The sequence below is a fragment of the Zonotrichia albicollis genome, chromosome 1 (assembly GCF_047830755.1).
Source record: "Zonotrichia albicollis isolate bZonAlb1 chromosome 1, bZonAlb1.hap1, whole genome shotgun sequence".
NCBI lineage: Eukaryota > Metazoa > Chordata > Aves > Passeriformes > Passerellidae > Zonotrichia > Zonotrichia albicollis.
In genome coordinates, this window is record NC_133819.1 from 105,608,694 (window position 1) to 105,630,075 (window position 21,382).

At 39.5% G+C, this 21,382-nt stretch overlaps 1 protein-coding gene and 1 long non-coding RNA gene across 14 annotated transcripts in view; one reads left to right on the forward strand and one right to left on the reverse strand.

Annotated features, from left to right (window-relative positions):
- Positions 1–21,382, forward strand: part of DLGAP1 (DLG associated protein 1) — a 399,529-nt gene that overhangs the window by 347,683 nt on the left and 30,464 nt on the right. The gene's annotated exons all lie outside the window — the stretch shown is intronic.
- LOC102075460 (uncharacterized) overlaps positions 1–21,382 on the reverse strand; it is a 34,070-nt gene that overhangs the window by 4,108 nt on the left and 8,580 nt on the right. Inside the window, exon 2 of the long non-coding RNA XR_003380285.2 lies at positions 213–384. This is a non-coding gene — a long non-coding RNA (uncharacterized LOC102075460). The remainder of the gene's footprint in view (positions 1–212; positions 385–21,382) is intronic.

The following is a 21,382-nucleotide window of genomic DNA, read 5'->3' on the forward strand; positions in this document are numbered from 1 at the left end:
TGAACTGATAGATTTTAATAAAGCTCCTTCATCCTAATTATGTAATTAGCCACATTTCCCGTGGGCTGTGAGAAACCTGGAGAAACTGAAAAGGGGTGAAACAAGTGGGTAGGTGGAGATTATAGAGAGAGAAGAGGCTGAAGTGAGAAAGAAGTAGTTCAGGGGAAAACAGGCTTCATCTGCTATGTTTCTCATGGAAAAATTGTCCTCACCCTTGCCAGCCTTGAAACTTGGAGGCTTTAATTGTGGACTCAAAATAAGAAACCTGTGGTTTTCTCATTCACATGGGCTCCGTCTGCCTGACCGCAACATCTGTGAAGCAACGATGGTGTTCTAAGCTCTCCCAAACCTTGAATTTTGCAATTAATTTTCTGGAAAAGCTACCTGAAACAAAGTGACAAGAGCCTGTATTAAATGCTCGGTAACATGTAATTCATAAGTGTCAAATGCAATGTTAAAAATCCCCCTCTCCCCTGCCCTCATACCTGTTCCTACTTTAGTTCACCAGGAAAATTTGATTCCCCTCACCCCAGAGAGCATTTACCTGGCACACAGACCTGTTCCTTGTGCCCTGACTCATCTCTGCTCTGGGACTGTGTCTGTCTCCTCTGCCTCCGTGTCTCAGGAAGACAGCATTAGCTGTTTGCCAGCATTAAAGCAAACATGGCTGCAAAATCCCTTCCACACAGCAGCTATTTCCAACAAGCTGCTGTGAAGGAATTTCTGCTAAAAACAGAAGAGAAAAAAAAGAGCTGGTATCTCAAAATACTTTCCTCATTGCAGCAGTCAGCTGAGGAGGCATGTCAGGAGAAAACAACATGATGCTGTTCTCAGGTGATGTGGGGTAAGGGGAAGAGGGTGGGAGACACTGAAGTGTGTTCATAAAGCAGTGAAGGAAACATCCAGACACACAAAGAGGAGAAGCTAATGTGCCTTCAAAGTACATTTAACGTGGGATTGCTGACATGTCATCACAAGCACCAGCACAGAGCTATTACATGGGTCACTGCAGGGACAGGGTTACTGTGCCCTTCTGTAATCCTGTTGGATTTATTTTATATTTAACTTTGCTGTTGAATTCCACCTTGTATAATGTTTGGTTTAGGAAAAAGTGCTACAGCATACCATTTTTTAATTCTCATCTAGCAATAACACTTGTAACCCCAACACCCCCCATATAATTTTTGTCTGAAAAGTAATGTAAAGTCTCTTTGAATAGTATCCTTCACTCTTCACAGGTATTTTTCATGGGAACTTCAAAGAGAACTTTTCATTTTTTAGATACTCATGTTGTTTTTGCAGGTGCTTTACAAAAGTTTCCATTAACAAATAAACAGTAAGCGTCAGGTGTGATTAAAATTGTTCAGCCACAAACCATCAACACTGGATAAGCTAAGATACAGTTGAAGTGAGTTGCTTAACAAGTGCTAAAATCTGACCTAGCTCCATAAGAGGTGTTATAGAACGATGCTGCACATAACAAAAAAATACCAAAAATCTTTCCAAGTTTTGTGAATAGTAAAAGAGATGACTACGTTCATTATTGGTTATAAACACTTTTAACCCAAGCTTCTTCTTAATGCAGTTTCACTGACACAGTCACAGCCTTCTATGATCCAAAATACAGAATCATCATCCTTCTTAAAAAAAAAAAAAAAAGTGGTTCTAGAAGCAAGCAAAAAGCAGCAGCACCTCAAACATGTTACTGATGTCAGAAAACTTGTAGCAAAAAAAAAAAAAAAAGAAAACACCTTCAAGCTTACAGTTCTCATAGGTGGATTTTGGTACGGATATGGTGGGAGGGTGTTGAGACAAGGCCAGGGTCTAAACTGTATGTGCTCCAAGCATTTGCAAGGAAACTGGTGAGCCCTGGCTGGCCTGGGATGCTAGGAAACAGGACTTTCTAGGGATGTTTCCTTTAAAGGAAGAGGCATCATCAGCAGGTCAACAGCTGCCTTTGTTGAGGACACCTGACCAGCAGCAGTCATTGAGTCCATCCATAGTTTCCCCTTTGGTGGCAGTATGAAGAATATCCCAAAAACACCTGTGCCTGAGCTCTGCCTCCCCTGTCTGGGTCACTTGTGCATGAGGTGACAACCCTGGGCTGTGCAGTTGGTTCTTAGGACACTCACCCTGAGCAAGACTCACTGACAACAATTCACTAACCACAGAAGCAATCCCAGTAGCTTCGTGTATTTGACAATGGTGGCCTTGTATCAATTCAGAGTTTATATATTTCCTCAGAAATCCTCTTACTAGTTTTGAAAGTAGTAGAAGTAATGGATATTTCTTTCTACTTCTTGATAAATACATTGAAGACTGTGAACAAAATCCAGACAAAATGTTGCTTGGGGCAGAAGCCATTATATTTGAAGAAGTCCTTGACATCTTCTGGAACAGAAGATATCTTGCTATTTTTCTTTTTTTTTTTTTATTTTTAATGTATCAGACTCATGAAAAAAAGGATCTATTTAGAAACCTATCTGAACAAATAGCTCTGAAGACAAAAGATAATTGCCTAATGATCGCCACTGTGGTAGCAACAAAAATTTAATTATTAATGGTAAGACTTCATCTCCACCATTTTTGCAGACTAATATGCCTTGTGGGATAGGGAATGTGCTTCATTAGGGGCTTCTCTTAAAAAACAAATGCAAACCATATGCACGTTGAGCTCAAGGTCTTTACCTCAGAAAAAATTATGTCCATAGCTACACACTGCCTGTTAGCTAAATGTCATTCAAGGTCTTCCTTGTAATATTAGAAGCATGAGTAATACCAGATTAACCAAGTTCCTGAAAAGTGTTTTGAGGGCTATTCTTTAAAGCAAATTAGATTGTGGGACATTGCTTAAGGCAGAGAGAGGACAGGAAACCTTAAGGAACGAAGCAGTCCTCTTGATATTTATTGCAGGGTTGTCTGTGTATTGTTAGGCACAGGACTTTTGCATGTGAATAAGAGCCACATGTACATGAAGAGAGAATAAAAAATTAAATTTGGGGGAAATTAGTTCAAATGGTGCCTCTACAATTGTGTTCTCCAAGGTGAAGGATAGCAAGTGCACAGGTCCAAAGTTCCAATGAGACACAGAGAGGGATCATCATATTCAGAAATACAGCATTTTATTTGGCAGGAAACAAAATACAGAAGCCAAAGTGTGTAAGCATATGTATTGTGTTAAGTATATGTATTGTGTATTGTCCTTAAATATAGAATATAGTTGCTGGTGAAAGGGGATTCTGCTATAAAGAAAGAACCATATCTCTGCTCAGTTCTTCAGCAATTTAGCTACTCTCTGTTTTATCACACAGGAGAGATTTTCACCCTGAGAAGGGGCTCCCTCAGACCTGGGATCCTTAACCAATTGCAGTTTAAAGAAACTTAGAGTGAGCATGAATGATTAAAGACAGAAGGAAAAGAGTGTGAGCGAACAGCATGTATGTGCGAGAGAGAGAGCGAGCGAGCTGCTCTTTTTTGTAGGAGTTAAGCTGGGAAATGATTCCTGTCCTTAGGTACTGCGGTCAGTGAAGCCCAGTGTTGGGTCTGGACCTGCTAGTTTAACCCTTACAGTATCAGGTGTGACCTTCTGATGGCAGCCACATGGCCCTGAGTCTGTGAAGTGGCACAAAGCTGGCAGCTCTGCCTTGCAGTGTCACAGTCCCATATGAGATCACTCTACATACAGGGCAACACTGAGTGGTCCTCAGAGGGACAATGTGTTATGCATAACAAGCTGCTTCATGTCCTGCCACAGTGACCCCCCCATTCCCAGAAAAGCACCTGCTCATGGCTGGTCAGCGGGGCTAGGGATGTGCTGGAAAAATCACGGTGCGTTCTTACTACACGATATACGTGTACACAGTCACATATCTGGATCTATTTCTTTTCCGTTTATACCTGTCTAGTTCTGTTGACCTTGGTGGATTTATCCAGGTGTATGTCAGGCCAGAATCAAAGCCTCTGCTCTGTCAGTGAAAAGGGAGTCAGAAGCTGGGCTGGTGTGCTAAACACAACACATGATTACTAGGAGAAATGACTTGGCAGGAGTTGAAGCACCAGACATACAGAAAATGTTTGCTTTGAAATTCCAGAGACTTGACTGTCCCTTTGGTTTTTTGGAATGCTTTGATTTAGTCATGTGGGGTGGGAGCTGGCTGTAACCTTGCAAGGGCACTGGGAACAGTACCTCTTGTGCAGCTACAGGAGATGTGAAGGGAATTAACTGTCAGCAAGCTTCAGGGAGACAGCAGATGTATACGTGGTTAAGAGAAGTTTGGCTGGCTTGTAAAATTTATTTCCACCACAAGATCAAAAGTGTATAAAATATGTAATCCTTGGATGTGTAATGTATAACAGGACATAGCAGTGTAAGTGAGGGAAGAGAGAATTCATTGCATGCGAATGGCTGAACAGTTTCACTCTTAATTACTTGGGAGCAGGAAAAAAGAAGGCTCCTGCAGTTTCCGCGATTACAAATTACACATGCCCACAAGGAACTCAGGATTTGGTGCATTTTAATAATCCATTTCATTATACATTTTCAGAAGTAAACATTCCAAGCCAACTCTGCTTGCTTTTGGGTGCAATTTACAGGAGAACCCTTGCATCAGCAGAAAGAACCACTGACGCAAAGCTCCTTGCTGTACTTGAGTGCTCGCCTGATTTACCCACGTGCTCCTCAGTTAAAGGTAGCCTGTGTGCATTTTCTGCTTCTGCTCCTGCCACTAGGTCAACTGTGAGTGTAGATGGTGCTCCCCCAAAAACATTTCAGTGTCAGAAAAGCTGCAGTGGGACAGGATGCTGTTCCTATGTTCCCAGGGTCTCCTGCTAGACTCCTAACTCATTACGTATCCAGGACCAAAACCTGCATTCCTGGTATACACACTGGACGTTGTTAATGAGGTTTGCATGAGAGGAGAGAAAAAAAAACACCTGGCTGAAATTTCCTCACAATAGCTTCAGTAATTCAGCCCTCTTCTGTAGCTTTTGTGTATTGTTAATAAGCGGTTCCATTTATTTTACACTGTTACAATGGCATTTATTTCCTAGGATGATAATAAAAGTAGGATGATGGGGAAGAAACACTGATTGCACACTGTAAAACTGGATGTAACAAAAGGAAGGAAAAATTATTACTGCTGTAAAAATGTGCTTCTAGTCCACTTTCTTAATAACCCAACTATGGAGAAATATTCTGATTAGATTTTTTAAAAATATGTGTTCCCACTGAGAAAGCAGCTGATTCTTTCTCATTTGCCTTAGTCTCTGAGAGCAGTCACATGCATAAACCTCACAATCTCTGATGAGCAAATTCGGGAGCACAAGAAACATGCTGAAGAACAGGGAACCAGTACACGCCAGACTACCCATGAAAGTTAGATTTTGTCTGTATGGGACATCTTATCTGATGTACCTCATTTGATATAATGTAGGAGACTTTTACTGAAGTGAGCTTTAATGGAAAAAAGAATAGGTAGGTTATAATCATTGTTGACTTCTTGACTCTAGGCCTGCTAGTGAGGCATCTGCCTATGCTTTTGAATCTCCTTTCACTGAGGTTTTGTTTTTTTTACCAGGCATCCTAGGAAGGTGGTTGATGCCCCATCCCTGTCAGCATTTAAGAGGCATTTGGGCAATGCCCTTAATAATTTGCTTTAACTTCTCAGCCCTGAAGTGGTAAGACAGTTGGACTAGATGATTGTTTTAGGACCTTTCCTATTCTATTCTATTCTATTCTATTCTATTCTATTCTATTCTATTCTATTCTTTGGCATTCTGTTTACTTAACATTGCACTTCACTGTGAGGTTATGTTGAACAGTTGGATGAATAAAACCTACTTTTAGAGCACGAATATTGTAAAGAGCAGCTGAGGGAGCCTGGGGTTGCTTAGCCTGGGGAAAGGGAGGCTCAGGGAAGACCTTATTGCTCTCTGCAAGTGCCTAAAAGGAGGTTATAATAAGGCTCATCTCCCAAGTAATAAGGACAAGAGGAGGTGGCCACAAATTGTGGCAGGGGAGGTTTATACTAGACATTACAAAAAATTTCTCCCCTTAAAGAGTAGTCAGGCATTGGAATAAGCTGCCCAAGGAAGTGGTGGCATCACCATCCCTGGAAGTGTTCAGAAGACGTGGATGTGGCATTTGGGTATATGATTTAGTGATGGACTTGGTAGTGTTAGCTTAATTGTTAGAAGTGATGATCTCAGAAGTCTTTTCTAACCTAAACAATTACAATTCTAAGGAAAGGTTTTAAACTGTGTTAGAAAGTGGGATAGGAGTTATAAGAAGCTGATTGCTTTCAAGAATTTGGATTTTAAGGAATGAGATAGAATTTTATTTTAATTGAATATTGACAGTTTCTTTATGGTGAGTTCAGTTGCCCTGGCTGTGTCACTGAGAACACTACAAGCCCTCTGACAATGAGTGCTGCAAACAGCACAGTCAAAGATGTCCACAGCAGACAGGGAAATTGCATTTCATACATAATTCACAATGTGCTACAGCAATTCCATAGGGTCAATATCTATTGTTAACTTGGAAGACATCATAGAGAAAATAAACAAGCATTTGTCCTCCTGATCTTAGAAAGAGCTGTCTACAAACTGCTGATTTCCACTGCACAGCACTACACAAACAGCAAAGAGCTCTTCTAGGTATAGACAAGCAGTGCATCTGAGACAGATAAACTCTGAGGGTAGAATAGTATCTTTTTGTCTCCAGATTTTCATCTCAGAGCTCCACAAAAATGGAGAAAAGAGGCTAAATATAAACAGGGGAAACGTTGCAGCAACATGCTGAAGTTGTTTAGCACTGGGATTCCTCTTGCCTAATTGGCCATCCAAAATTAGTCATCTGGGCTTGATGTTCAGTAAAGGGAGGGAGGCTGACATTGCCAAAGGGTAGTTCATCCCCTTCAAATATACCTCTTAAAAGGAGGGTAGTATAAGTTACTTGACAGAGTGCCTGTGGTTTCCAGGTATTTATAGGCATTTATACAGGCTCTCCCAGATTTTTCCTCTTTTTGTTTTCTGGATATATTTGCTAAGTGAAGTGGGCTTTGTATTTGTTTCAGATTTCCTTTTGCAGCAAGGAACTGAAATTATCCAGGCTGAACTGCTCAGCACAGAGAAGCTAAGTCATAACTGGGATTTTCAGACAGACAGTACTGCAACAGGACATAAACAGCATGTTGGAAAACTTCAGGCATTTTGTTCATACTCTGTGCATCGAATAGGGACTTGGACAGGGACTTTATCCTTCTGGACAAAGAGGGTGACATTTACTGTGTTGTTATAGAAAGCAAAACAGCAGAGGCCAAGATGATCAAACGATGCAATGAACTCCAAAGCAAAAATATGGTGTCCTAAGATTCTGTAGGAAAGAAGGAATTCAGCTGTAACCACACCAGTTTTTGGAGGGTAGTGAGGCTCAGAGAGAACATCCTCAAGGCTGCAATGTGAGCTTGGGATGAGGAAGGGGCGGAAAGCTTGGAGAGAAGCCACAGTAGAAAACACAGTGAATGTTTGTCCTACAGACAGAGAGATGTGGACACCCGAGGTAAAGGGCTTCTTTTTCCTACGGGAAGCATGTTTTTGTTTGCCTAGATGCTTGTTAGAATGGAAAACTGTCCAGGAACAGTCAGGACAAAGTCAGCAGAGCAATGTGTATATCTGTGTGTGAGGAAGGGAGAATGGAGTAGTATTTCTGTGAGCAGTGCTCACAGGGCCACACCTAGGCTAACAAAAACTGAGAAAACAGCTATTCTCTCCCTGGATGTAATCTGAAAACCATCATTAATTAAATAATGCTGCCCTTTTATTTCCAGGCTAGCTTAAGCTGTAACAGAGTTATCTGTTGAATAATAAATATCCTTGTGTTCCATGGAATGTTGTTTAACTACATAATGATGCATGTCAAGAAGAAATCTGTGGTTCTCCTTGAGCATCTCCAAGGTTGTTTAGATTTGCCTTTTTAACAAGGTTTTAATGTAATCACTGCAGAGAAATATCATAAGGCAATGTTGGTCTGCACGTGGTCTGGAGACCATAGTAAAATAATAAAATTATAAACCAGAGAGTTAAAACACAGGCAAGAAAAGTGCCAAGCAGGCCACGAATGTGTGGCAGGAATTTCATTGGCAAATACAAGGGATGGCCACAAAGGCTGCTCACTGATAGAAGTTCCTATGAGTTTTCACTGATTTCTCTGGCATTTTGCATCCACCAAAAACCTTTTGTAAGATGTGAACAGCTGGGAAGGGAGTGTGCGTGTCTGTGTGCTTTATCCCATGGGGCAGGGCAAGGATGTAAATGCATTTTAGCAAAACCAGGATCCCATCAGCAGTGGGAGAGTGGAGCTGGTGAGTCACTGAAGCTGCCACTTGTAGTGTGTCAGCTTCCACAAAAAACAAGCATGCTGCATGTGACGTGTTACCTATTTATTTGAGTGGACACCAGAGTGGACTCACCTGCCTGTTTCACCTGCAGTTCTGGCAGTGTGAGAGGGCTGTGATGGGTGCTGTCCCTTAGGCTGGGTTACAGCTGCTTGGTGGCAGTGGAACAGGAATTCCTGGCATACTGGCAATCTGAGTGTTTCTGAACATACAGTTAAATTTTTACTTAAAAAATAGTCTACAAATATCCTCAAATGTTGGTCCTTATTTCAAGTTCAAAGCTGTTATGTTTTCATTAATTCCAAAGGGAAATATCTACTCTGTACAAAATACCTTTTTAACACATAACCGACTAATAAAATATTTATAGTCTTTATATTCTATACAATAGTACATCAAAAATTTCATGGATTTCTGTGTTCCTCCCCTCCAAGGCTGTGCACTAAAATGAACACAAAATGGCTACTTTCCATTATGCTGTAGCCTCCTTAGTGACTCATGGATTCCATCTACAACAGAAAACAGGTCTGTATCTGCATTCTGCAAGCAGCTTTCCTCTGAGCCGCCAGACAAAACCCCCAACTCTGCATGCCTTCAAACACTGGGATGTAAAAACTAGGGAGGTCACTTTATTTTCTAAGAGAAACTAGCCTGAAAATAGTTTGTGTTCTTTTTACCCTGTGTTAGACACAGATTATTAGTCTGAAAGGTAAAGAAAATTCTCTTCAAGTAAATGAATCTATTCATACTTAGATGAGCTATTCTTCTGCTTTGGCAACCTGTGGAAATGGTAATCTAATCATGCCACTGTATTAGTATCCAATGTGCTGAAAACTTGTAATTCATAGCTCAAGGGGAACGTGGAAGATAGTTGAGAATCCAGTAATTATAGGGCTGGTGTTAGACTGAGCAGTGAAATAATGTGCATTATTTTGCTCATAAGCAGAATAATTTTTTAGCCCATAGTGAACAACTGAGCTCAGGGTTTTTGTTTTTGACAAAAAGCTGTAGGACATTTGGTGCTATTAACTATAATTCCCTCCTCGTCCCAGTAACACCTTTATAAAAATAGATGCACATGTACACTTACCTTAAAGCTGAAGCAAACTTTTTCAAGAAAAAACTTTCCTGAGTAGATCTCCATATGCAGTTCTGTGAAGAACTGGCAGGGAATTAAGTTGCATTTGGATCCAAACTGGTTCATACTGGGGACAGTCACCTCTTTAACCTGTGGTGTTTACCTAGTTTACCTGACAGAAAGGATCACCTGGGCACATCCATCCTCATCTAGAAAGGCCTGGGTGACTGGCCAAGCCTTTGAAGCTCTTCTGCTCCTTTCCCATAGCATTTTAGTTTTGAGGTTTTAGCCCTTTTATTACTGCAAGTTCTGTGTGTTTTTAATAGTGTTGGGATTTGAGTCTGCATAGTCAGTGTTACAAGATACTTCGGGACTTAACATAAAAGCTGTGGATAGACCAAATAATCCCTCCCAGTGTCATATGCTGAGGAAGCTGTGAATGCTACCCAAAGGAGCATCCCATAAAAAAACCCCAAGTTTGGGAGAAGAGTATGCCTTGAAATTTGTTGCATCATGCAAGATGAGCAGAGAAGCAAAACTCAAAGGCAGAGTTGAAGATGAACTTTGTAGCTTTGTGTGTGTACGCATGGGTGGCTGTATTTCTGTGTTCAGGCAGGTACAAGCACACAGGTATTTATTGTTCTTGTGGGCTCCTCTTCCTCGCCCCACACGCGGTGCCTCGCCCACCTGTCACCCTGACACGCGTTACACAACGCGGGGTAAAATTTTCCAAACACGCTTCCAAGAAAAATAATGCCATATTGCTTTTATTAGAAAACTGCATGTGCACAATTCACCCAGCCTCTGCCTCATCTGGCATAGTGCAGAAAAGCACTGTGCAGTCAGGAACATGTGTTACTGATGCAACTGATGTTAAAATTGTCACGTAGGATGTATTTCACACATGGAAGGCTGTGGAAGGTCATGGGAAGCTCAGTTCTTGACCAAGTGGCACACAGCAGTCTCAGAAATGTGAAATATAGCCTTTTAAACCAAATATGTCTTTTATAAGAGAGAAGGAAGTAATGTGTGCTCAGGTCTCCCTAGTGAGGCTAATACCATAATCTAGGAGATCTTACTTTTAACTTGTAAAAGTGGAAGTGAGGAATAGAAGGCTCTGGAACATTTCAGAGCAGCTTAGGATACAAACTGTAATGCTAATTTAAATTAGAGTGCTTTCCATCCTGAAGGACTCTTAACATGCTAAGCAATGGAACAGGCTCCCTAGGGAAGTGATGGAGTCACCATCCCTGGAAGTGTTCAAAAACCAAGCAGACGTGGCACTTCATGATAGGGTTTTAATGGGTTATGTTCTGTTGAAGGTTGGACTTGATGATCTTGAAGATCTTCTCCAACCTTCATGATTCTATGATTCTGTGCTTTACAGACCACATGCATTCTGTTGTGCAAACATGGCAAGGTTTGAAATTGTTTCTCTTTTGCCTTTATCATTATAGAGTTGTTCATAAATAGGTATTTGTTTTGCCTTATAAGAGTCTGAATTCCACTTGATGTGCTTAAAAATAGACACAAAGTGATTCCACCAGGCATGTATAAACAGCATCAAGGGTATGCTTTTCCAACTTCACATTTTAAACTTTTATGTAAAGAAAAGTATTTCTATATTTTTTAATTATGTAAAAGTATTAGAAAATTTTTAAAAAAGGAAAAAAATTCCTAGACTGGTGACTTTTTACTTTGCTCTACAGGACTAAAAAATTGCTCACCAGAAGAAAACAGGGAGAAATAAGAAACAATCTTGTGCTGTTGAGATGACATTTTTCTCTTGATAAGCAGGTCAAATCAGCAGGTTCCCAGTCTCAAAGAAAACTGCTGTGGTGGCCTTCTTGGCTGTTAATACATAGCACATTCAGCACATGTATGGAAAAGTCAACTGAATGGCATAACAAGAAAAAGATGACTCACCCACAGGACTAAGCACAAAATTCAGGAAAACTGCTAAGTTCCTCTTCATTTTTTGAGTATATTACATTCCTGGTGTATGAGAATTAAACAGCAGTCTTAGACACAAAAAAATGGCATTGTATTTGTAATAAGCTGCTTTGAAATTATTAAAATGTATTTGTTCATGCTTTTTCTAGTCATTGTGTTGTGCCCTGAGTCACAGAAACTAGTTCATGCACACACTTTGTTGCTGTTTTCTTCACCAAGTGACTCAGCCAAAGTATCTTGAATATTGCCCTTTTTAGTCTTTAAAAGCTGAAGAGAGTCAGACCTGCCCGACCTTTGACAGACTCCGAAGAAAACAAAGGCTGTGGGAGAAGACTGCTGGCTCAATGTGCTGTACTGCTCTGTAGCAAAGTCTTTCTAACTCTGGAAATTCTCCAAAAGTACTGAGGTTATTCCACAATAGTTCTTCATCTGGAAGCCCTTAATCTCAAATAAAAAATGGGGGTGTAGTGATTCAGTTTAAACCGCTTCCAAAATGCACAATTACTCCAGAGTAATAGCTCTTCTGGAAAGTGTCCAGCTAGCCTCAGCCCATCGTCTCAGCTGGGTGCAGTGCAGCCCTGGATGATGCTGCTGTGACCTAGAGCTAGGCACACTCTGTGTATCCTCTTACATCTCCTGCTATAAAAAGTAAATTATATTAATATTGTTAGTAACAAGAGCTGACTGATTTACTCACTGGAACTGATTTTAATCTTGAATTTTATTTTTTTTTCCACTTCACAAATTGTTTGTAAACAGTCATCAGTATAACACATGTATTTGTTTTTCATTTGTTAACAGGCAGTTTAGGAAAAGCAGACCCTGGCCTGTGGATTATTCATCATCTGTCCATTTTAATTATTTGCTTTCTGTGCTTAGTGATTGGCATTTGACAGTGATGCTGCTCAGGCTCTGTAATTTGATGAGAATAACAAATAATGAGTAACCACATGCTAACCAGGCAGATAAAGGTGCTGGTGTTAAGACAGACATTCTTCAAACATCCGTGCAAACAGAAATTGAGGTCATAGAAAGGTTTTCAAGCAAAGCAGAGATGAACGAAACAGCCTGAGTTGAACCAGGCTGAGTTGCTCTGTTTAGCATCCTTGGTTTTGACCAATATTCACAGCTATTTGTATTAGTCTGTTTATTTATTAATTTACTTATTTGTTTATTTTTAATGGAACAATTTGTACAAGAGGATCCAGATTTGATTTCTTCCCCTTTCTTTCACATCCTGTAAGCCTGTGGTAACATCTGCAATCAGAGATTTGGGTTTACCCAGTAAAGTCTCAGAAATGGATTTCCAATCCTAAATAAATACCAAGTCTATATGGGTAATATGGGGGTGTGATAAAAGGGTCTTATTAGAGAGATGACTAAGAAGAGGAAGTTTCAGGCTGCGGCAGGAAACTGCAAGGAGAAAACTCAAAAATTGGAGCCTTAGTTATAAATTTGATCTTTCTTGCATTTCATGCACACACAGGTGCAGAGTGTTAGCCATGAGCATGTGAAATTGTATGGATTTGTAGGATTCATTTTGTTGGCATGGCAAAGATTTTTCTATTGGCCTTTCAATCTACAGAAAGCATTTATGTAGTCTAAAGATTCAAAAGGTCTAAATAATTTGAAGTGTCCAAATTTGTTTGGGCTTGTTTTCTTTCTCTTCTTGTGTCTCAAATAGGTGTCCTGGGTTTATCTTTTGACTTAGCCAGCCCAGAATGTCTGGGTTTAACTTTTAGCTAAGTCACTACAAAATGCATTATTAACTTTTTTAAGTAAAGGTGAGAAACACCAAAATTATTTTGCTGTCTAGGGGTTAGAGAAAAGAGAGGTGCTAATGATGAGCACTAATTCCAAAATCTCTTGCTAAAGTAAACTGTAAGTGGAAAATAAAAGGAGAAAGAGTATATTCTTGTGGTTCTATACTGTGACAGTGCTTCTTGTCCTTGTAGAAACTATGTAAAACAAATCCATTATTTTTGCCACTGGGGTGATAAGGCACAAATTCAAGGTTTCAGGATCGTGATGACAAGTTTTAAATTTTCTGCTCCTACTGAGTGATTTTTTTAAAATAAAAAACAAATAAACAAAAAATAAGGAATATGAGCTGTTAGACCATTATCAGGCATGCAGCTAGTGTCTCCAAGCAAGACATGGGGGTTTGTGTCTGACATCTCCTTCAAACTGTGGATCTGTATTACAGGCATTTTTTTTAATAAATTGAGAAATACGTGGAAAGAAATTGCAATGCTTTTCACTCAAACCTTGCTTAAAAGTCACACAAGACTGGTCTGTCCTCTTTCATGCATGCTAGAGTTACATGAATCTTTCTGTAGCTAAATCTCTTCTGGGTGCTAATTCAGGACTCCAAACAATAAGTGATTTTTGTGCCCAGATTTACTGAAATGCTCTTATCTCTACACTATAATGACTGTAAATGAGATGTCAGTATTTTTTGTGCTCAGGGCACTTGGGCTGATCATTAGGAATTTTTCACATTAAGAGTATTTTCAGCTGACTTGTTGCATTATTAAGTAGGACCCTTGTCATAAAAACAAGCAAATAGCTGAAAGGATGAGGTCATTCATGGTGACCTCAGACCTGTCACTAAGCAAGGATGTAACTTGTTCATTAGAATGCAAAATGAGAGGACAGAAATCAGGGTTTGGATTTCAATTCAATTGAAATACACCAAATGTGTATTTCAAATGTATTTTTCATATGCATTGTTCACCAAACAATTTTTTCAAGTCAATTCAAGAAAAGTGCTGACATTCTCAAGTCTGTTTTACTATTTTACCTGAAATTAGGCCAAAGATAAGTATAATTTCTTGTGTAAACACTCTGTCTACATTTCCTCCTTATTTGAGACGGGATTGGATTTTCCCTCACTGTGCTAGAGGATCTGCCCTGACAGGTGACTTTCCGCAGGTCATCTGATAACCCTGTCAGCAGAACTTTTGAGCTGGGGCATAATTCTCTCTCTCAGGTGACAAGTCACTGTTCAGCCTAGAGCACAGATTTAGCTGTAATTTTCCTTTTCTCCTCCCTTCTTCCTGCAGCGAGCACCTCTTGCTTTTGGTTTTGGTTTGGATTTTTTATGAAATACATGAGCATAATTTGCTTGTTTTAGACATTCCTGCTTGGATTGGATCACCCCAAAAGTGATAAGCGTGCTGAAAAATGCAATACTGGCTGCTTAAAAACAAGTCAGTACTTCCCTGTCTGAACAGATGTTCTTGCTCAATAGGCACGTGATACTTTTCTTCCTGAAACCTGATTTTCTACAGTTATGTTTATAAGGGTTTTATCTATGAGAATAGCATGGTGTGCTGTTATACTTGCATAGGTTTTTCAACCCTGTAGTGTTGCACGGAAATTCACAGTAAAATAGTTGAAATCAGTTCTTGTGGTGCTTCACAGCACTTCATAGTAATTAAAAAGTTGGTCCTATTGTTTTTATCATTCACATTCTTCTTTTAGTTAACATTGGCTTCTATTTTCTGGTCTTTGGCACTCGTGGAGTTTCTTCCCAATGTCCATCTGATTAAAATACAGCAGCCCTTCATCATCACTGTCATTTGAATAACTTTTAACTCTTAGACAAACTATTGAATAAAAACTTATTCATCAAGTAGCATAAAACAAGATCTTCAAAACTCAAATGTTGACTTTTGAGGCAATGTCAAGGAAGTAACTCCTTGGTGGCACCAATTACTGAGAAAAAAAAAACATATAGTTTGTTTTTAAGAGTTTAAAGATATTTGAATTAATTGCTAGATCAGGGGACAAAGTGCTTTCTGCTCTGAGGAATCACAACCTATACTCAGCAGCATCATAAAGTAGTTTGATTAATAAAGTAGGTGTGTTGTACCAAAAATAGTAAATCCCACCTCATACAGTCTGTATTAGATGCATTTAATTAGTCTGTATCAGAGCAATGACTTTCTTATTTCTTAAAATCTTCTGAACAGCCTTAGGGTTGAATAGCATGTAAAACTGGTGTACCTACATTTCTGTATTTGCTGTGTATACCAGTCCCCTAATCACTGGATGAATATAACTGTCCTATACATGTATGTATGTGTATTATTTTTGTACATATAAACATAAATATATATATACACACACACAGACAGAGCTGTCTCATAGCACAGAACTTTCCCATTTTGGGTCAGCTTTGAAAATTTCATTAATAACAATACATTAGAACAATGCATGTTCATTGTGTTCTCTGGTTTAGTGCAGTTTTAAAATATCCCAGATATAAAAGTAAGCAAACCATGCAGGCACAAACGAACTCAAATACAGCAACCCTGAAAACTGATTATGGTGCAGAAAATTAAATTTCACAAATTCTTACTGGGTTGAATGATACTTACACAGTTTTTACTGGATTCAAATGGATATAACTGATAACAATGTACAGCTTGTTTGCATGCCATGGCATAAAAGGAAATAACTTTAAAATCATTGAACTGATGCAGTTAATTGCAATAAATTATTTGAAAGAATCACTCTTATTCCCTTCATTTTCACTTAAGTTTTAAAAAAGACATTAACAGTTATATTCACTTCTAAGTATGTCCACATCTGGGGTGGGTTTGCAGCAATTTAAACTAATTAATTTCTAAGCCAATTTAGATGCATCACTAATCAAATTCTGTGAGACCAGCTTGATACCAATGTGTGCAATAATACAGAATTCTGCTTACCCTACGTTAAGTTTATTAAGTATTCAGAAAACCACTGGGAATAAAAACCAGTAGAAACTTGTTTTCTTGCTAACATCAGCAGCAAACAAAGAAAGTACATTTCCAGACTGAAGAAGAGGGAACAACTTTTGCAAACATTTTTTCTTATACAGAAATCACACTTTGAAATGTCAATAACCCAGCCAAGTGTTGCCTTTTGAAAGTTAGCTGCAGTGAAGAGCTTAGAAGAAAATCCTTGCCATAATGTTGAAAAGAGTGATGCAACATTGATACCTAGCTAACTTAAGTGCTACATGATCAGATTACTCAGAGGTAACTGGCCTGCTTAAGTCCCCTCTAGGCTCACAGGTTGGTTTCTGGGATTCTGGGATTCAGAAGGGGAGGATCCTAATAATTCTTTAGTCTGACCTCCTGTGACAAGAGCTATACAATTTCAACTTGCAATTTCTCAATCAAATTTGTGACAAGCTCCTCCTAAAATGACTGACTGGAAAACTTGCTTTACCAACAGTCTGCCACCATGAAAGGATGAGACATTGGCAGCAGAGACTCAGGAAGGACAAAATGCAGTTCTTCTTAACAAACTGTGAAGGAAGGCACATCACATAGTGCTTGCTTCAGTAAAGATCAGGAGATTGTTACCTACATGGGGGCTTGTTTCTGCCCACAAATCTGCCTTGTTGTATCTCCAGGTTTGATAGGGTTTAAGCCTCCTGGATGCTCAGATATTAACTATTCCTTCTGTAACTGAAGGGATAGCATATAAATAACAGTGTATTAATATGGCCAGCAGCAGTGGTTACTACTGTTACATGGTCATTTCAAGAAATAGTACCTACAGTGACATGCCCAAACACAGGTGGGACATGTGGGCTGCACTATGGCACACTGACTTCTGGCATGTTGAAAGAGCTACTGATACAGTCTGGAAATTAGGTTTTGTATTCATAGTTTGGGTGAGAATTCAAAGCCAATTTAGAAATGCAATCAAGTCACAGGTTTTTGAGTTATGAGCACCAGGAACTTGCAAGGTGCACTTGTAGACAAAGTCTTTACATTCTACCATTACTCAGTAGGCAAAAGAATAAGTGGTGAATTCTTCAGAGCATGCTCAATTTGAAAACTTCTAAATATATCTTCTAACTACAGTGATTAGATACTTACAGACTGTTCAAACCCCTGTGTTTCTGAAAATCTTGGGTTTGGTTCCTGTACTGTGTTTTTACATAAAGATCTGTTTACATAGATGTGTCTGTATTTGGTTAGCACCACACTTTTTTTTTTTTTTTAATGCATATTTTGTTTTATTAGCATTATTGCCAAGGGGAAAATATGCAAATTCTGAAACTCGAGAGTGTTGCAGTAACACATAACAAAGTATTATATCAAAGTGCCAGTGAAAGTGCTTACTGGAAAATATATAGGAAAAGAATCTGATTTCATTAAGCTGAATATTATTACATTTATTTATTGTCATACATTCTTGATCTAAGTGGGATAAACTACCATATTTCACAAGGTTTTCCTTGTTTTCCATAAATTCCTTGTACAAAATTAAAGTACTAATATTCAGGAAGCTTATTAATTTCTTACCATGATGATTTTATGACATATAACTTCTGAAACATAAAATACTTTTAAATTTTTATCTAAAATTATAAGGTTTTGTGTTTTCCATTACTGCTTCAATATGGGGGAAATGAAGTTTTGGCCAAGTGCAGAAAGCATTTGAATGATTTGCTAGTCTTAGTTTAAGCAACAGATCAAGCAGTGTTTCCCCAATTTTGTCAGAAAAAGGTGCTGTACCTGTGAAAAGATGGTAAATAATCCACACGCTGACTAAAAAAGACCACTCTGCTGTACTGTTTTTCTTTTTTCTTTTCCTTCATCATGTTTCATTGCATGTAGAGGTTGATATTCTGCATCAGAGACCTTCTACCATGACTGTACTACTGAAGCATTTGAATCTTCAAATCTATAGGAGAGTCTCCTGAACAGACTCCCATCCTTATCCTTGAAGTTCTTGGTGGTGTTTTTCCAGACACTTTGTTTTTAGCCAAAGGTTATGGACAAGGACAAAACTGTTTCTCTTCTGATTTCTCTCAGCCTGACTGAATTCAGCAGGTATATATGATACCTGTGTGCATATATCTATAAATAGAGACAAGTGCTAATTGCTTGACACCAGTAAAGTTCACAAGTTTTGGGGGTTAAATATTATAAGCCATCAGCGATCCACTCTGGGTAATAACTTTCAGTTAATGTGAAATCTTTTTCCAGAGATTCAGTTGTTTATAGACTCCTGACTTTTGGGCCACAAGAGTTGAATTGCTTAAGTTTTGTGCAGTTAATGTACTGGTCATTTTTATATAGAGAGAAGTTCAGCAGCAGCTGTGTAGGACAAGTAGTAAAGTAGGTCTCCTAGGAAGCCTACGTGCCCTGGATTTTTGTCTGTGCATCCATAATTTGTGATAATATCCTAGTGACAAACTGCATTTAGCAGACACCTTTGGCTGCCTCACCTGTTCTCTGCACAATAATTCAGCTTCCCTGGGATAGCAATTAAGCTTCTGACTGGCATCAGCAGCTTCCAGCAGAAGAAATTAAAAGGAGAAAAAAAATCTGCTGGAGAAATATTCACCTGTCATCCACTGGGTATGCACATGCAGATTTTCCAACTCAATTCATTTGAAATGCAGGATGAGCCATATTTAGCCTCACCTTCAGGAGATCCTTCACTGTATCCAGCTGGGAAGCTGGAGGCACACTACTTGCAAACAAAAATGTCCAAACTTATGAAAAGGTCACCAGCAACAGCTTTAAACCTCCGAGTACATGGGATATTAAGTCTGGGGTGCTATTGTGTGCCATAAAAATACTTTAAATATTTTGTATAAATTTCTGCAGGATTTTAGTTTTTTTAGTTTTGCCTGTTTCCTAAGCCAGCGAAGCTTAGGCTTTCATCAAATATGGTATCAGCTTGGCGGTGAGGGAGGTCTGGAAAAAGCATGGCCTTGGCAGAATTCCTGATGGTGTGGTATCTGGACTTCAGTAGTTCTCATTTGGGATAATGACATCCATAACTCACTGTGGTATTATTCCCTGGGGCGGTTTAAAACTTCTTATAAAAATCTTTCCTTCAGTTTTGTAATAGTAAATCTCTACATCCTGAGAAACCATCTGCTTAGTTTTTTTATTAAGATAATGCATGCTCCCTTTTCAAACCAATTTTTTGCATGTAAAAATAACAATACAGGATCTGAAACCCCACTTTCAAGCATTCCCCTGAAATCTCAAAAATATAAGGAAATGTGTGTATGGTTTGAGTCCAACAAGCCAAATCAAGCACTGCCCCTCTAAACCCAGAAGCTGCAGTACTGGAGCTTGGGTCTGCTGAGATCTGCCTATATCTGTGTTTTGTGTGGGGCACTTGTGTGAGGTACAAGGGCACCACTGTTAACACACCCACTCAACAGACAGTAAATCAGAAGACTGAGGTCCATCTGTGCAGCCTGGAAGAACTCCTGCTTTTTATCCTCATACTTAGTTGTGTGCGAGTTAGAATGATTGACTCATAGAACAGTTTGGTTTGAAAGTGATCTTAAAGATCATCTTGTTCCAATCCCTGTGCCATGGGCAGGGACACCACCCACTAGGCCAGGTTACTCAGGGTCCCATCCAGCCCAGCCTTGAGCACTTCCAGGGGTGGCTCATCCGTACATTCTCTGGGCAACCTCCAGTGCCTCACCACCCTTGGAGTCAATTCTGCTTAGCATCTGATTTAACCCTGCCCTCTTTCAATTTAAAACCACTGCCCTTTTCCTGTCACTATCTGCTCATATAAAAAATCCCTCTCCCTCCTTCTTAAGATATTGGAAGGCCAGAGTGAAGCCTTGTGGAGCCTTCTCCAGGCTAAACATCCCCAGCTCTCTGAGCCTGCCTTCACAGGAGAGGTGCTTCAACCAGTTGATCATCTCCGTGGCCCTCCCCTGCACCCACTCCACAGGTCCACATCTTTCTTGTGCTGAGAAAGTTGTGTTCTTTGTTGCTCCTTTCAAACTGTGGGGTTTGTGCTTTTTCTCAGAAGAGACACTATTATTTTACTTGAATTTGTGCGTTCATTTATTCTTGTGAATCAAGTTTACATAGGACTACCAAGTTAGAAAGATATTACTGATGTGTCTCATCACCTGAACTGTTCAAAGCACTGCATGAATTTGATCCCTTCACAAATACTAATCTGTGTTGGAGTTCTCCTGAGCACCCATTCACTCAGCTAAAAATTTGTGTTTGCATGCTGATGTTTATTCCTGAGGGCTCATCTCCCCTAGTGAGCATGTTTAAACAACTGAAGTACAATGAAACATTCAAATTCAAGCCCTTATTATTATGCAATCTTGGATTTTTTTTTTTATCATTAGACTTCCTTCTGAACTGGGTGGTTGACACTCCCTGTTCCAAATTCCTGTCTCATGAGCTAGTTGTTTGGAAATACTGGCTAGGAAGACAAAAACCGTGGCTTCTTCTTTTTTCTTTTTTTTTTTAATCTGGAGAAAGTGGTTTTTTTCATTAGGTATTTGGGATTAAACTGTAACCTGAAGGCAATACACAGAAATAGGGCAAAGATCAAAAGGAAAAGGAGAGCATAACTTGGAGGACTGATGCACTGGAAACAGTGAGCCTGATTCAAAGTGGTCTGGCTGTCTGAGGATTCTTGTGCATGACTTAACTAGTTTCTGGATTAAACCTTGCATATGCCCTAGGAGAGGAATGTGTACCTGCTTCAGCTGCATGTGCTCTTTGGAAAAAAACGTGGAAACTAGTCTATGTTGTGTCAAACTGAGGTTCTTTTACTATTCAGAACAAGAGATTTCTGATTAACTCCATATCTAAACAATTTTAATGATTCACGAGACTACTTTGACTTGACTCTCCAGTCTGATCAGTTTCCGTACAGAACTTCACTCCTTGATCTGTGTCCAAGAACATATTTATCAGGGAATTTATACGGCTCTTTAAATTCACTTCCTTGTGTGAATTAAACAAGCTTTCATACTTAGCAAGTTCCCTGTGTGAGAAGTGAAGATTTCTCCAAATTTTTCACGTGTCCTGTGGTCCTGTCGTGCTCTCCCTCGGGGTCCTCCTGCCGCAGGAGAGCTGGAGAGATGAGTGCAGGGGAACAGGCCTGCTCTCCCTGCACCGACTGAATGCTCGGGCTCTCCTGGCTGCACAAGGCCAGC